We start from the raw sequence: 15,449 nt of genomic DNA, 5'->3' as shown, positions 1-15,449 counted from the left end.
GGATAAAACATCACACCAATCCTCTATTCCAAACTGTACTCAAATAAAAGTACTGTTACTTCAGAATAATGTGACTCAATTAGAAGTAAAAAGTAGTCATCCAAATAATTACTTGAGTAAAAGTAAAAAAAGTACTTAAAACTACTCAAGTACTGAGTAACTGTTGAGTAACGTCTGATTTATTTTTTTAACACAACCATTCCAACAGACAAAAGTACAAAATAATCATGTTCAAGCAAATTAAACCAATAAAATAATAATAATAATAATAGCTTAAATTAAAATAATCATAATAAAGTAAATTCAATTACTTTATTAAATAATAAAATAAATAAAATAACAGAATAAAAAAATAAATTAAGCACAAGTAGCACAAAATTTCCAGTCTTTGTACTTTTCTTTTTTAACCAGCACTAGAACAAACATGAACTCATAGAAACTCTGTGTGTTTAAATTTCAATTCAATTTCAATTGTATTTATTTGGTAAGGAGGGACAGTGCACATCATTATGCATTTACAAAATAAAAGCACATGCACCCAAATGTAGCCTATTGGCTAATTCCCATTGGCAGTCCCCCCGGCTAGGATATAAAAACAATGCAAGTTTAAGAGCAATACAATGTTCAGTTAAAAAAATATAATAGTACAATAATGCAACCAACCACATAACACATTTCATAGTATTTTTACATTCATAAGTTATAGTTATAAGTTATTGTTATAAGTTTTAGCAGCAGACTAAAGTGAAGTGCCAGTGACTATGTAAAATGCTGTAAAGTGTCACAGCTATAAAGTGCAGAGTAGATGTATAAAGTGCGTGGTGTATGGGGTTATGGACTTGAGAGAAAAAAAAAGTCTGTGTAAATGTGACAAAACATGCAAAAACTAACATTTTCCCCAAAGAATCACCCAGTGATGTCATGAGATTGACGCGTACGCGGATAAAAGGGATAAAAGAAAAGTAACAGCTCAACGTAGCCTAATGTAGCGGAGTAAGAGGAACAGTTTCTTCTTCACAAATCTACTCAAGTAAAAGTAAAAAGTATAGTGATTCAAAACTACTCCTAAAAGTACAACATTTCCCAAAACTTACTCAAGTAAATGTAAAGGCTGAGGTATGGTTCTGCGTCACACCGACGCAGAGCACACGCCGCAGCCGTGACGCCGTGCTGAACCCTTCAGACTTCTCCGTCTCTCCATTTGGTCGCGGTGCAGTACCCCCCGCGGCCGCTAGTTAGCGATCTTTTTCTGAATGGTTTATCCGACTTTTTCCGGTCACAGTAAATCAAAGAGATAAGGACAACTATTGTGCAAAAAACAAAAACAAAAAAAATCACACATAAACGAAGAAAAGAGCCCTGGAAGTTCACTACTGATTCAAACCGGAAACCGGAAATGCTTCGCTTTCAAACGAACCAATCACAGCCCTCTCGGTCTGCGTGTGGACGGCGTCTCCTCGACGCGTAGTTACAATTTTCGGGAGGTGCACGTCACTGACGGCGCAGGTGACGGCGTGTCGTCTGCGTCGATCCAAACCACACGCCGTAGGCACGGCGTCATTTTGACGCAGAAGCATAATTCAGCCTTAACTCGTTACTACCCACCTCTGCAAAGGATATGCACATTGCAAAAAAAGAGCAGTAAGGATAATAAATCATGCTGGGTATCTCCATCACACCAATCCTCTAGTCCTTAAATTACAGACTTTGAAATTTGTGGACATAGTGAAAATTAGAACAGTTTAAAGCAAGAAATTATGCACTGCCTGAAAACATTCAAAAAATGTTTCAAGATAAAGAAGGACTTTATAATCTAAGAGGAAAATTACATTTTAAACAACCATATCAGTCTGTGGGGGAACTTTGTGGAATGGTCTGGATGATGAAATCAAACGAAGCACTCACTTTATCCAGTTTAAAAACACATACAAGAAAGCAATTCTTGACAAGTATAAAATGGGGACGTCTAAAGAACTTCCATATGTATTTCTTTGATTGTTGTTTTGTTCCTTGTGGGATGGATCATATAGATACAAATAGAACTGCTGCATTCATGGCTGGTCATGGATCATTGTAGAGGGGACTGGGAGATTGGATTTTTGAATTTAGGATATTGTAGAGACCGGTTTAATTATGCCGTGATCTTGGTTATTGGTTGTTTGTGTTGTATTTATTTTTTGTTATTTTGTCTTTTCTTTTAATTTTTTCTGTGGCATTATGAACTGATATTGTGAGGAAGGGACAGGACTAAATAAGCGTTTCTGCTTCTTCCTGTTCTCTCTCACACACATTGTTTTGCTGTGTTTTATTTTTGGATGAGACTGTTAAATTGTTTTGCTTTTTTTATATTTTGATTCTTTTAATTTGATGGGTTTTGTTGTGTTGGAGACAAAGCCGACAATAAAACCCTCTGCTGTGATGTGGTTATGGAGCAGACCGGTGCCCAAACTGGTGCACACGAGTCACGACTCCTCGTCCACGACTCCTGGTCCACGACTCTTAGTCCACGACTCCTAGTCCACGACTCCTAGTCCACGACTCCTAGTCCACGACTCCTAGTCCACGACTCCTAGTCCACGACTCCTAGTCCACGACTCCTAGTCCACGACTCCTAGTCCACGAGTCCTAGTCAATGATTCCTAGTCCACGACTCCTAGTCCACGACTCCTAGTCCACGACTCCTAGTCCACGACTGCTAGTCCACGACTCCTAGTCCACGACTCCTAGTCCACGACTCCTAGTCCACGACTCCTAGTCCACGACTCCTAGTCCACGACTCCCAGTCCACGACTCCTAGAACACGACTCCTCGTCCACGACTCCTGGTCCACGACTCCTAGTCCACGACTCCTAGTCCACGACTCCCAGTCCACGACTCCTAGAACACGACTCCTCGTCCACGACTCCTAGTCCACGACTCCTGGTCCACGACTCCTAGTCCACGACTCCTAGTCCACGACTCCTAGTCCACGACTCCTAGTCCACGACTCCTAGTCCACGACTCCTAGTCCACGACTCCCAGTCCACGACTCCTAGAACACGACTCCTCGTCCACGGGCCACCGTTAGTCCACGGGCCAGAGCCCAAAATCTCACTGGTCAGTTCCACTCAAGGTGACTAAAACTTACTTATGATTTAGATTATATTTTGGTATAAAACCTTCCTGAGTGGCAGCTGGATCAGAGTTTGAGATGTTGATATTATCTGATGATTCTGTACTTGGTTAACCTTCTTAACACTAGGGATGGGCGGTATGGTCTAAAAAATGTATCACGATAATTTCTGGCATTTATCCCGATAACGATTAAAATGACGATAAAAAAAATACTAATTCAACTCCATCTTTGTAACTATAAATCTATCACCACATTCAGTCTTTGGAGCCAAAACACTGCTCTAAAAGATACTAAATACTATTAAACTACACCAATGGGAATTTATCTTTCTTTCTTTCTTTCTTTCTTTCTTTCTTTCTTTCTTTCTTTCTTCCTTCACGTACGTTGTGCGTGGATTTAACACAGAACCATAAATCATCTTTACACAAAAACGTCATCAACAGGAATTTATCGTTTTTACCGTGAGATACAAATTCTTACCGTGGGGAATTTTTTTGACGGTTTATCGTGAACGGTAAAATATCACCCATTCCTAATGTCTATAGATGATATTCTGGTATAAAACCTTCCTGAGTGGCAGCTGGATCAGAGTTTGAGATGTTGACATTATGTGATGATTCTGTACTTGGTTAACCTTCTTAACACTATCATAAATACACACAGAACTTGACATTTTCCCATTAATAACAATGTTAATTTTGTTTACAATATTGTTATGTTTATAATGTTGTTTATAAAACTAATCTGGTTCCTTCATGTCGTGTATCTGCACGATAAAGACCAGTTATAGTTTCATAGGAGCCTAATGATGCTCTTCTAGTTTAAGGCTCACAATGACCTGTAACAATGATATATTAGGGGTATATTATACATTTCCTGAATCCTTATGGTCCTGTGAGTATTCCAGTTTTTGTATTTTGTGTCTCTGTTGTTCCTAGATTACACAGGGATAAAAGATAGTATATCATTTAGGTGAAAATGGTGTAAAAATGTGTGTTGTTTCTAGTTTAAAGAGCTGCAGTGACCTCTATGTTGGTCAGAAAGATTCACATCTTAGCTTAAAAGGTCCCATTTAAAATGATACCAAACACATTGTGTGAAACATTAACAGATTTCCTGAACCTGAGTCTAAACCAGGATATGCAGCAGCATCTAAAATGTAATTTTCTGACCTTCATGAGCTGATAACTCTGATCCAGCTGCCTCTCAGGAAGGTTTTATACCAGAATATCTTCTACAGACATGGATCTTTTCAAAAATCATAAGTAAGTTTTGTCACCTTGAGTGGTTCTGATATCTGGTCTGGAACATGGACTAAACACAGTTCCACCTGAAAGCAACAAAAAGCCTGCAAGCATCACGCTTTTATCCCAAACTACACAGTTGCTGGTTTATTATTTACTACTTTGTGCACTGAGTTTTAAGGCAAGGCAGGTTTATTTATACAGCACAATTCAACACAAGGCAATTCAAAGTGCTTTACATCGACATTAAAAGCAGCAAGACACAATTAAACAGTAAATAAGATAAGATAAAGTTACATTAGTAAGATAAAATTACATTAAACCTGAAGTTTTGAGGGCTTTGTAAACATGATTATTTCTTAAGTAGTGTACAAGTTAAAATGGAACTATGAAAATGAGAAAAACAAGATGCTAAAAATAAATGTAATGCTTTTACTGACTCTAAACGGTTAATCTGTCAATCTCCTCACTAAAACATCACGGCTGCTCCAGCAGTGCATTTAAGAGACATGATGACACATAAGATCATCATTCAGCAGTGGGGACACATTTCTGATCAATATATGATATAGATATATTGATCATTATCGTTATATGATATAGATATTGATCATTATCGTTAGAGGCATCAACAGCCCTCAACTTGGTTACTTCTTTCTCCCTGCGTGAAGGCAAGTTTATTTGTACAGCACAATTCAACACAAGATAATTCAAAGTGCTTTACATCAACATTAAAAGCAGCAAGACACAATTAAACAGTAAATAACAAATAAAATAAAATGATAAGAAAAGAGGTAAAATAATAGAAAGCACAAGTTGTTAAAAGTAAGGGCAGTAGAGTACCGCAGGTAAGTATTTAATCTAAGAGTACGCTTGAGTAAACAGTAATGTTTTTATCCTGATTTAAAGGATCTACAGTTGGAGCAGACCTCAGGTCTACAGGAAGTTTGTTCCACCGGTGAGGAGCAGAATAACTGAACGCTGCTGAACCTTGCTGGTTCTGGTTCTGGAACCACAACAAACCAGATCCAGATGAAGCTCAGGGGTCTGGGAGCTTCATAGGAACTAGGGCTGGGCAAAAATATCCATATTGCAATATATTGCGATATTTTGCCGGCCGATTCAATATCCATATTCAAAATTTGAATCTCAATTTGAATCTTTTTTTTTCCAGGTAATAAATCATGTTTCAGATGCCATAAAACGGCATTGTTAATTTGAATTACATTGTTTTGACTCAGTTTGTCCCATGAATTATTATAATCTGATGGATTTTAAGATGAATAATACCTTTTGCAGTTTTCAGCAATAGATCCTAAAATTTGGATATCACAATATAGTAGTGTATCGTGACCTAAGTATCGTGATGTGTATCGTATCGTGAGGTCCTTGGCAATACCCAGCCCTAATAGGAACTAACAGATCCAGCAGGTATTCTGGTCCAGGACCATTCAGGTCTTTGTAGACCAGCAGGAAGATTTTAAACTCTATTCTTTGACTCACTGGAAACCAGTGGAGTGATTTCATGACCGGTGTCATGTGGTCCAGTTTCCTGGTGTTTGTAAGACTTCAAAAAGGAAAAATGTTGTGTAAAAACAACAAAAATGGTGTGATTGATTGGCCTTTTGCCGTATTTGCTGTTTCAATCATCACTCTCAAAACTAGATGCACGTTTGATGTCAGTTTTAATGACATGAGTTTACATTTTTCAGTTGCTACTAATGTTTAAGGTATTGGTTCACATCACCAGATTGGTGAACAGTTTCTCCCCCCAAAGCCGTGACCGTCGGTACACCCCACAACCCGTCAGTACACCCCACAACCCGTCAGTACACCCCACAACCCCACAACCCCACAACCCCACAAACACGATCTGGCACTGATGTGAAACAGCTCTTTGTGCGGTCGACACTTCATTAGACTTTCAGAGTGGAGGTTACAAACTGGATTATTATCACCAACATTACATCATATTTTCCTTTTTCTCCAACTAGAATATGCATACAGAATCAGATTGACGAGTATTGGTTGGAAATCCATGTATTTCTATGTGCGTTTTATTGTATTTTCTGCTATCAATCCTCAGTTCATGGTTCATTAAGTAGTGAAGTCTGTGATGGGTGTGATGGGATGGGATTTAATAAGATGTGCACTGCTCACTCTGTAATAATTATACTGTACATTAGACAAAAAAATGTATCACGATAATTTCTGGCATTTATCCCGATAACGATAAAAATGACGATAAAAAAAATACCAATTCAACTCCACCTTTGTAACTATAAATCTATCACCACATTCAGTCTTTGGAGCCAAAACACTGCTCTAAAAGATACTAAATACTAAACTACACCAACGTATCAACGGGAATTTATCTTTCTTTCTTTCTTTCTTTCTTTCTTTCTTTCTTTCTTTCTTTCTTTCTTTCTTTCTTTCTTTCTTTCTTTCTTTCTTTCTTTCTTTCTTTCTTTCTTTCTTTCTTTCTTTCTTTCTTTCTTTCTTTCTTTCTTTCTTTCTTTCTTTCTTTCTTTCAGGTTCATTTCCTTCCTTCCTTCCTTCCTTCCTTCCTTCCTTCCTTCCTTGCTTCCTTCCTTCCTTCTTCCCTTCCTCTTTTCTCCCTCAACAAGAATTTATCGTTTTTACCGTGAGATGATAAATTCTTACTGTGGGGGATTTTTTTGACGGTATATTGTGAACGGTAAAATATCACCCATTCCTACTGCACACTCTGTAATAATTATACTGTACATTACTGTGCTGTTTTGAAATAATCAAAACATTTCGTCTAGAGAATATGAAAAAACTGTATCACAAGATGCAATAAGTCCAGGAGACTTGTCTTTCTAGCGAGGCCGGTTGTTGAATTCTGGTGAGCATCTGACCTGCAGGAATTACAGCATGAAAAGCTACAAACTTTCACATGTTTTGGTAATCTATAACATTCAGTATGTTGTTACTGAGTTACTTAAGTCGTCTATTTTTTGCCCCGCTCATTATCTGTTGTCCTTTCACACTGAACTTTTGATTTAACTGTCATAGTTTATATGTCTGTTATATTTTACCATACTGAAACAAAATCAATCCCTTTCTAGTTATTGTTAAATATTGTAATGAATTGTTTCCTTTTTCCGTTTTAACTGATATGGTAAAGTAGGTCAGCAGTAAACTGGATTTGTTAATTGTTTAAGTGGAGAGATGGTGCAGCACATTGCTGGGAGAAAACCCTGCAGGCCCGTTAGATGCTGTTGCTGCCGCGGGCGGCTGAAAGGACTTATTGTTGGTGCAGACGGAGCTTACGGCCGCTCTGAAGCCGCTGAACAACAGCCTGAAGAAGGGGGCGAGGCTGCTGAGGAATTTCAAACATCGCTCCGTGTCAGGGTGCAAGGCCAAATACTGTGTGGGTCAGGCCTCACCTCCCGCTGCTTCTCTGCAGCCTGTTTATGCTCGTGCTAAAAGGGAGAGCTATCAATTTATGCCCGTTAAAGTGAAACCTGGCTCCTTCTGCAATCAAAATATTTAGAGAATTGTAAAAACAGAGCTTTGATTTTCAGTAGTGCAGGTTGCATACAGAACTGTCTCAGAAAATTAGAATATTGTGATAAAGTTCTTTATTTTCTGTAATGCAATTAAAAAAAAAAAAAATGTCATACATTCTGGATTCATTAAAAATCAACTGAAATATTGCAAGCATTTTATTATTTTAATATTGCTGATTATGGTTTACAGTTTAAGATTAAGATTCCCAGAATATTCTAATTTTTTGAGATAGGATATTTGAGTTTTCTTAAACTGTAAACCATGATCAGCAATATTAAAATAATAAAAGGCTTGCAATATTTCAGTTGATTTGTAATGAATCCAGAATGTATGACATTTTTGCATTACAGAAAATAAAGGACTTTATCACAATATTCTACACACAATATTTCATATGCCCTTTTGTAGCCGTCTTAGATTCCCACATCCTCTTTAAATATTTGTGAACACTTCAAAGCTACAGTTTACTGTTTTGGATGAAATGTTTTGACTCTTAGACTCATGGGTTATCAATTAGTGTGCATGGAGTTTTTGGAGAATGTTGTCATCTTCCACTATTTCCCCTCCTTTTTCTCTTTCTGTATATAGAGATCCGCCCACATTTCTTATTCTCCAAGAAGGGAATTCCCTGAGCCGGGAGTGAATGCTCCTTCAGGCTATTCCTCTGACTCAGAAAACTATCTGAGAAATACCTGGATATATCTGATACGGAAGAGTATCAGGGCCAGGCAGGAGAAGAATAAAAATTATATTTTAGAGGAGGAAGATTTTTTTTGTTCATTCACTTCGAGAAAAAAGTCGAAATGTTGAGAAAAAAGTCGAAATGTCGATAAAAAAGTCGAAATGTCGATAAAAAAGTCGAAATGTTGAGAAAAAAGTCGAAATGTCGAGAAAAAAGTTGAAATGTTGAGAAAGTCAAAATCTCAAGTAAAAAGTCGAAATGTTGAGAAATAAGTCAAAATTTCGTGAATAAAGTCGAAATGTGGAGAAAAAAGTTGAAATTTCGAGAAAAAAGTCGAAATGTTGAGAAAAAAGTCGAAATGTCGAGAAAAAAGTTGAAATTTCGAGAATATTTTTGAAGTATAATTTCGAGAAAAAAGTCGAAATGTTGAGAAAAAAGGCGAAATTTCAAAATTTTCGAAATTGTATGTATGTGTTCAACATTAATCTCGACATTTCAACTTTTTTCTCGACATTTCGTCTTTTTTCTCGAAGTGCACAATAAAAAAAATCTTCCACTCTCAAATGTTTTTTCTCTTGCCTGGCCCTAATACTCTTCCGTAATCTGAGGTCAGAATCAGCACTTGGCAGCCAGACCGAGACTCATTTGTCATCAGTTATAAACGGTAGCGGAAATAACCACGTCTTTACTCACATGTGGAGTTTTTAAGTTTAATATCAGTACGTATTTAGGCCAACTCTAACATCAACATGCTATAGTTTGGATAAAAAACATTTATTGGAGCCAATCATACTGCACTCAGCAACAGCTGCTTTATTGGCAGGTAATCCACTTAACTGCAAAGCATGAGCTTTCTGATCACTGGAGAAAAACATCGTCATGCTTCCGTTTAAGCATTTTCTGTGGCATGTGGGATTATCTGTGAAACACTTTCCAACGCGGGTGGGGGAGGTGACCGTTAAGACACACCCTTGAATACTAAATGAATCCAGCTAATATACCGAGTTATTTGTGCTGAACAGGTTATTTAGGGTAGCTGTAGATCAGCTGTCTGCCAACCTGAAAGCAGTTTAGTTCCTGACCTCCCAGTCCAAGTGTGTGTCATTGTTTTGTATGATTAAGATAAATCTATGTAGATTTATATTGAATAGACTAAAATGTACTTTCTGAATGTGGATGTAGTGTGAAGGTGTTTTAGGGCAGGGAAACATCTAAAGTAGCAAGAAAGACCATAATTGAGGAACACTGACTACGTTTACATGCAGTCAAAATTCAGGTTATTGCTAATATTCCGGTTACTGAAACATAGACTGTGTTTCCAGCATCAATAACCCTTTTAAAACCCGAATATTGGCAATAACCCGAATTTGCACGGCCATGTAAACACTTTAAATAACCCGAATTTGCTCATATTCGGGTTTTTAAAAACCCGAATTTGACCCCTGGGTTACTCCTTTTAAAACCTGAATATTGGGTCATGTAAACGCCAAGCGGAATATCCCGACCAAAAGGAACAGGAATTTGTTTTCTGCACATGCTCTGTTCACAAGGAATCCTGGTCTTTTGAGTCCAGGGCGTACTTCTAAACCAGCCTTTCGGGTGTCGTCTGACTGCTTCAGGGGTGTCGTCAAAAAATGACCTATTCTGACATTTCATATATAAATACCGTATTTTCGCGACCATTCGGCGTGCTGTGTGGAAAGGCATACCCTCATTTTTGTGTGTCATTTCTGTATTTAAAACACACACAGCGCACCGACCGTAAAGGCGCCGTCTACACACACGCGCCGCGGAACACACACACAAGCACACAAGTGTGTGCGTATTTAAAAAAAGAACGGGAGCAAAACTTTGTTTGATTGTACTATTTCAGTTTTTACATTAATCAACCCCATCGAAGTCCTCATCCCCTGTTTCTGCATTAAAGCTGTGTTCTCCCTCAGTCATCCATCTCTCCCACGCCGCTCGCAGCCTTAAGTCTGATTTATGGTTCCGCGTTACACCAACGCAGAGCCTACGCTAGGGTACGCGTAGGCTCTGCGTCGATTTAACGCGGGCCATAAGGCTTCACTTTGAACGGCCGGTTCACACCGAGGTCCAGCGGTTGGAGTTCCTTTGTCAGACCTCCCGGAACAGCAAGCACAGCGTTCATATTTTTCACTTCTTTTTTTAAATTGTCTGTGAGATGGGCGTGCATAGAGTCACAGATCAGCAGCGATGGTGATGTGTGGAAAAAACCACTGGGTCGCTGCACATAGACCTCCCTCAGCCACTCATCATCATCCCTTCATCCATCCAGCCCTTTTTGAACATTTTGGCATTTGTAGACGGTAGAAAGTACCGGGTTAGCGAGATTTACAAGAAGGTGAGAGAAAAGGTGCGTGAAGCAGCATTTGTTTTGAATTTGGATACAGGAAGAAGAAGCAGAAATGACGGGAATTGCGTCATCACGTTCTCCGTGCGTCGCTGGTTTGATCCAGATATCCTGAATGATTAATCACCATGTTTACAGGGATAACCCTGTTTGCTCACGCATGGAAACGGAATATTCGGAATGTTTCAGTAACCGGAATATTAGCAATAACCCAAATTTTGACTGCGTGTAAACGTAGTCAGTCGGAATATTCCATTGGACAGAGCAACAGCCAGACTGATGTCAACCAAAGACACAAACTAGGAGACTGTTGTGGGTTTTTACTGTAAAAATGTGTTAATCCAGACGTGACATCCGCAGTTCTGTTGCCGTCTTGGTTGGTTTGAACAATGGCTCTTGGACGCTGCAGTCTGAGTCACATCATAAAGCTTCTCCTTCTGTGATTGGTCTGTCAGGTTCTCTACCAGAGGAAATAGCTGAATGGGTGAGATACCAGACCTGAAAGTGACTATCCAGGTTATGCGGTTTAGGCCTGTGTTGAAAAGATCGATTCTCCAATTTTAAATCGATTCTCATATTAATTCCTAAAAATCGATTCATATGTCTAAAGATCGATTTAAAAAAAAATAATAATCTTTTTTTTTATTTTTTCATCATTACATTACAACTTTTGGTACTTTTTGTTTATGCCCAAAAAAGGAATATTTTGTTGGACACGAGAATAACTGGTGCCATGTTTTTGCCTTTAAATATGTTTAAAGGTATGAAAACATTAAAGTTTTCAGTTATAATTGCATAAATTGTCTATATTTCTTTGCTTTATATACTGTCTTGCAGTAAGTTACATTTGCATAAATGTTAAAAACCAAATTATTATAAATGGGGAAAAACTAAAAGTGATTTCATCCGTCTCTGTTTCCTCCTGGATCTGTTTGGTAATTCTGACCCACGATGTTTCTGTTTCAGTTCTATCAGCATTCTGGGAGCTGATTGGTCCTTACAGCATCATTAGCTGCAATACTTGCTGTTGAATCTCAATATAATACTAGTATTAATATGTTGCAGAACTACAGTCATATAATCCATGCAACAGCTGAAAAAACTGTTTTAATAACAGTAACCCAAATCAATATCGGATCGAATCGGATCGTGATAATCGATTCTGAATCTTAAGAATCGGAATCAAATCGATTCTTGATATTTGAATCGTTCTCCAGCCCTAATGCAGTTGTCACGTCTCTCTTCACACCGGATTTAATATCCAAACAGTTTGGATCAGCAGCTTGTGGGCTAGTCCTGATATGGAACTGCACATGTCAAAATATGGCCAGTATCTGAGTGTGAATGCAGAGCACTGGGAAAATAATGGACTGGTTATTGGGATTGCTTTAAATCTGATTTAAAATCTTTCTTTTCTTTTTTTTATCTGATTGTTTGTTGGTTTTTGGCAATATTGATTGCACATGTAGATGATGCAATGACAATAAATGCTTTCTAATCTTTCCTTCTGTAGAATGAGGTTTGGAAATAGTGACATTTAAGCCACAACACTGGCTTTGCAAATAGGGCTGGGGATCGATTCAAATGTCAAATGTTCTGATTCTTAAGATTCAGAATCGATTATCAAGATTTGATTCGATTCGATTCCGATATTGATTTGGGTTAGTGTTAATAAAACAGTTTTTTGAGCTGTTGCATGAATTATATGACTGTAGTTCTGCAACATATTAATACTAGTATTATATTGAGATTCAACAGCAAGTATTGCAGCTAATGATGCTGTAAGGACCAATCAGCTCCCAGAATGCTGATAGAACTGAAACAGAAACATCGTGGGTCAGAATTACCAAACAGATCCAGGGAGGAAACAGAGACGGATGAAATCGCTTTTATTTTTTCCCACATTCCGTTTTTATTTGCTCCATTTTTGGTCTATTTTGGTTTTTAATTTTTGAGCATTTGGTTTTTAGCATTTTTTGCAAATGTAACCCCAAGACAGTATATAAAGTAATGAAATATAGACAATTTATGCAATTATAACTGAAAACCTTAATGTTTTCATACCTTTAAACATATTTAAAGGCAAAAACATGGCACCAGTTATTCTCGTGTCCAACAAAACATTCCTTTTTTGGGGATAAACAAAAAAATAACCAAAAGTTGTAATGTAATGATGAAAAAAAAATACATAAATAAATAAAAAAAATAAAAAATAAAAAAAAATCGATCTTTAGACATATGAATCGATTTTTAGGAATTAATATGAGAATCGATTTAGAATTGGGAAATTGATTTCTTCAACACAGGCCTATTTGCAAAGCTTGTCGGGCATTTTGTTAACACATCTGTGTTTTGTAAGGAGCAGTTAATCACGTGGTTTTTGATTAGCAGCGTTTGGGTGTTACTTACTTACCCTCCTGTTCCTGTTACTTCACTCCTGTCAGGGTGAACTTAGGGTTTCACTACCTGCTTCTGCATTTCTGACTTTATTAAACAACGATGCACTGTAAAGTGTCTTGTGTTGACTGTCTGAGCTTGCACTTTCATAACCAATGTTGTTTTATTAATACATCCTTCAATATCAAACCTCAGATTTGACAGATGGTATACTGTATTTTTTATATGAACATGTGTGTGTTGTTTGTGTGGATTCGTACACGCTTCAGTCCCTTCATGCATTTGTAAACGCATAGCAATCCTCTGACATTTACTGTAATAGCAACATTCGATCCTGTTGCAGAGGAAGGCTTTGTTCTTGAAACGGTAATAAGAGTTGGGCGAGTGTAAACAGCTTGGTCTTTCGTGTTTATAGCGTTTGAATAACATACCAAAGATCTTGAACGGTCTTTAGTGGTTTCTGTGTTTCAGAGTGCCAGTAGTGGCAGAGTTAGTGTTACTAAACTAGCTATCATCACCCCGTTAGAAGAGCAGAGCGGTTCTAACCAGAGGACTCGCCAGCGAAGCTCCAAAGAAGCTCCTGGCTGTAAATCAGTCCTTGTTCCCGAGTTCCACACCCATCCTGTTCTGGATCTGGGGAAGAGAGAGCTGCACGGCTGACCTCATCGCTGAGGCAACGAGCCTGCTCCACATCCTCAGGAAACAGAGGAGAAAAACAATGAGTGAGCCGGTGCTGGAGGCCGGAGAACACAGAGAACACCGGTGGAAGAAGGGCATTTTAGTCCGGGAACTCAAGGCCAAACAGCACTCTCAGTGAAATCCTCCGTACCATATTGCTGTTTCACTTCCAGCTCCTCTTTGCCTCTTCCTGTTTGTCTCCATCCAGCCGTTTCTAAGGACTCGTGTAACTATGGCCGTGTAACTTGGCTCAGACAACAGTGCTGATTCTTTTCTACACGGGGCTGGGTAATAGAGGAGGGAACATGAACTTTAGCTGGATTCTTCCAACATTACTCACGTAGGTGACACCCCAGGACATGGTGTGTCCCAGTAGACCCAACTTAACGACTAGAAGAGAACCACATTCTTATGCTGGTTTTCTAGTAGGGGTGTAACAATATATCTGCCACGAAATTTCGCGATACAAAAACATCACGATACGTGTCGTGGAGGCGATATTGGGTTATTAATATTAATCTATTGTGTTGACTAGTAACGACCGCGCCTCGACCCGCCGACCAAAATCTTCCTCCGCTCAGAAGAAACTAGTCCCGTTTTGAGCTCTGAACTTTTACTTATGTAAGGCTGGTGTAGAGTTAAAGGGAAAGTTCGGTTTTTTACAACCTGGACCTTATTTCTGGCATTTTTTATGGTCGTATACTAGGGCTGGGCGATATATCGAGATTTTAATATATATCGATATATTTTCAAACACGATATGGTACGAGACAATATCGTTTATATCAATTTTAAAAAAAATTACATTTTTTTTTTTATGATTTTGATATAGCTTATTTTGTGACAAATTGACTTGAATGTTTTATTTGAGATTAGCACAAATGTTTTGTTATTTGCACAACTGTCAACCTCAGTGGAAAAGTCTGCCTGTTACTGTCTACATTGTATTAATTGCACAGTGTATTTTATTTTAATTGTTATGCAGGAAAGGGATATTTGTTTTATTTTATTCAAGAAGCATTTTTATTCTATATATGCAGGCAGTTTATTTTTATTTCATTTGTTTTATACATGTTGATATTGTGCAGACCTCTGTTAATAAAGGAACCTGTGTGACATTTGGCACGAGGCTTTGTATTAAAACTGACTGTTTTTTTAAGGGTTTGCCTCAGAAAAAAATGAAGCTAACAGAGATGCTAACAGAGATGCTAACAGAGATGCTATGCTATAATGCTTTGGGGGAAACCCCAATTAAGGCACAGAAAAAATATCGAGATATATATATCGAGTATCGCCATTTAGCTAGAAAATATCGAGATATGACTTTTGGTCCATATCGCCCAGCCCTATCGTATACTCACCCGGGCAAGTTTGGTGTCATTTGGAGTCCTTCGGAAGATATTAGGAGTTTTGTGCGAGCTG

At 38.1% G+C, this 15,449-nt stretch overlaps 2 protein-coding genes across 2 annotated transcripts in view; one reads left to right on the top strand and one right to left on the bottom strand.

Annotated features, from left to right (window-relative positions):
- The window catches only part of si:ch73-138n13.1 (titin homolog), a 348,772-nt gene that overhangs the window by 126,403 nt on the left and 206,920 nt on the right, over nucleotides 1-15,449 (bottom strand). The window lies entirely within an intron of this gene.
- The window catches only part of pxnb (paxillin b), a 55,918-nt gene that overhangs the window by 698 nt on the left and 39,771 nt on the right, over nucleotides 1-15,449 (top strand). The window lies entirely within an intron of this gene.

Source organism: Cololabis saira, chromosome 9 (assembly GCF_033807715.1).
Source record: "Cololabis saira isolate AMF1-May2022 chromosome 9, fColSai1.1, whole genome shotgun sequence".
Lineage (NCBI taxonomy): Eukaryota > Metazoa > Chordata > Actinopteri > Beloniformes > Belonidae > Cololabis > Cololabis saira.
The sequence above is the reverse complement of the archived record's forward strand: the minus strand, read 5'-3'. Positions and strand labels throughout refer to the sequence as shown.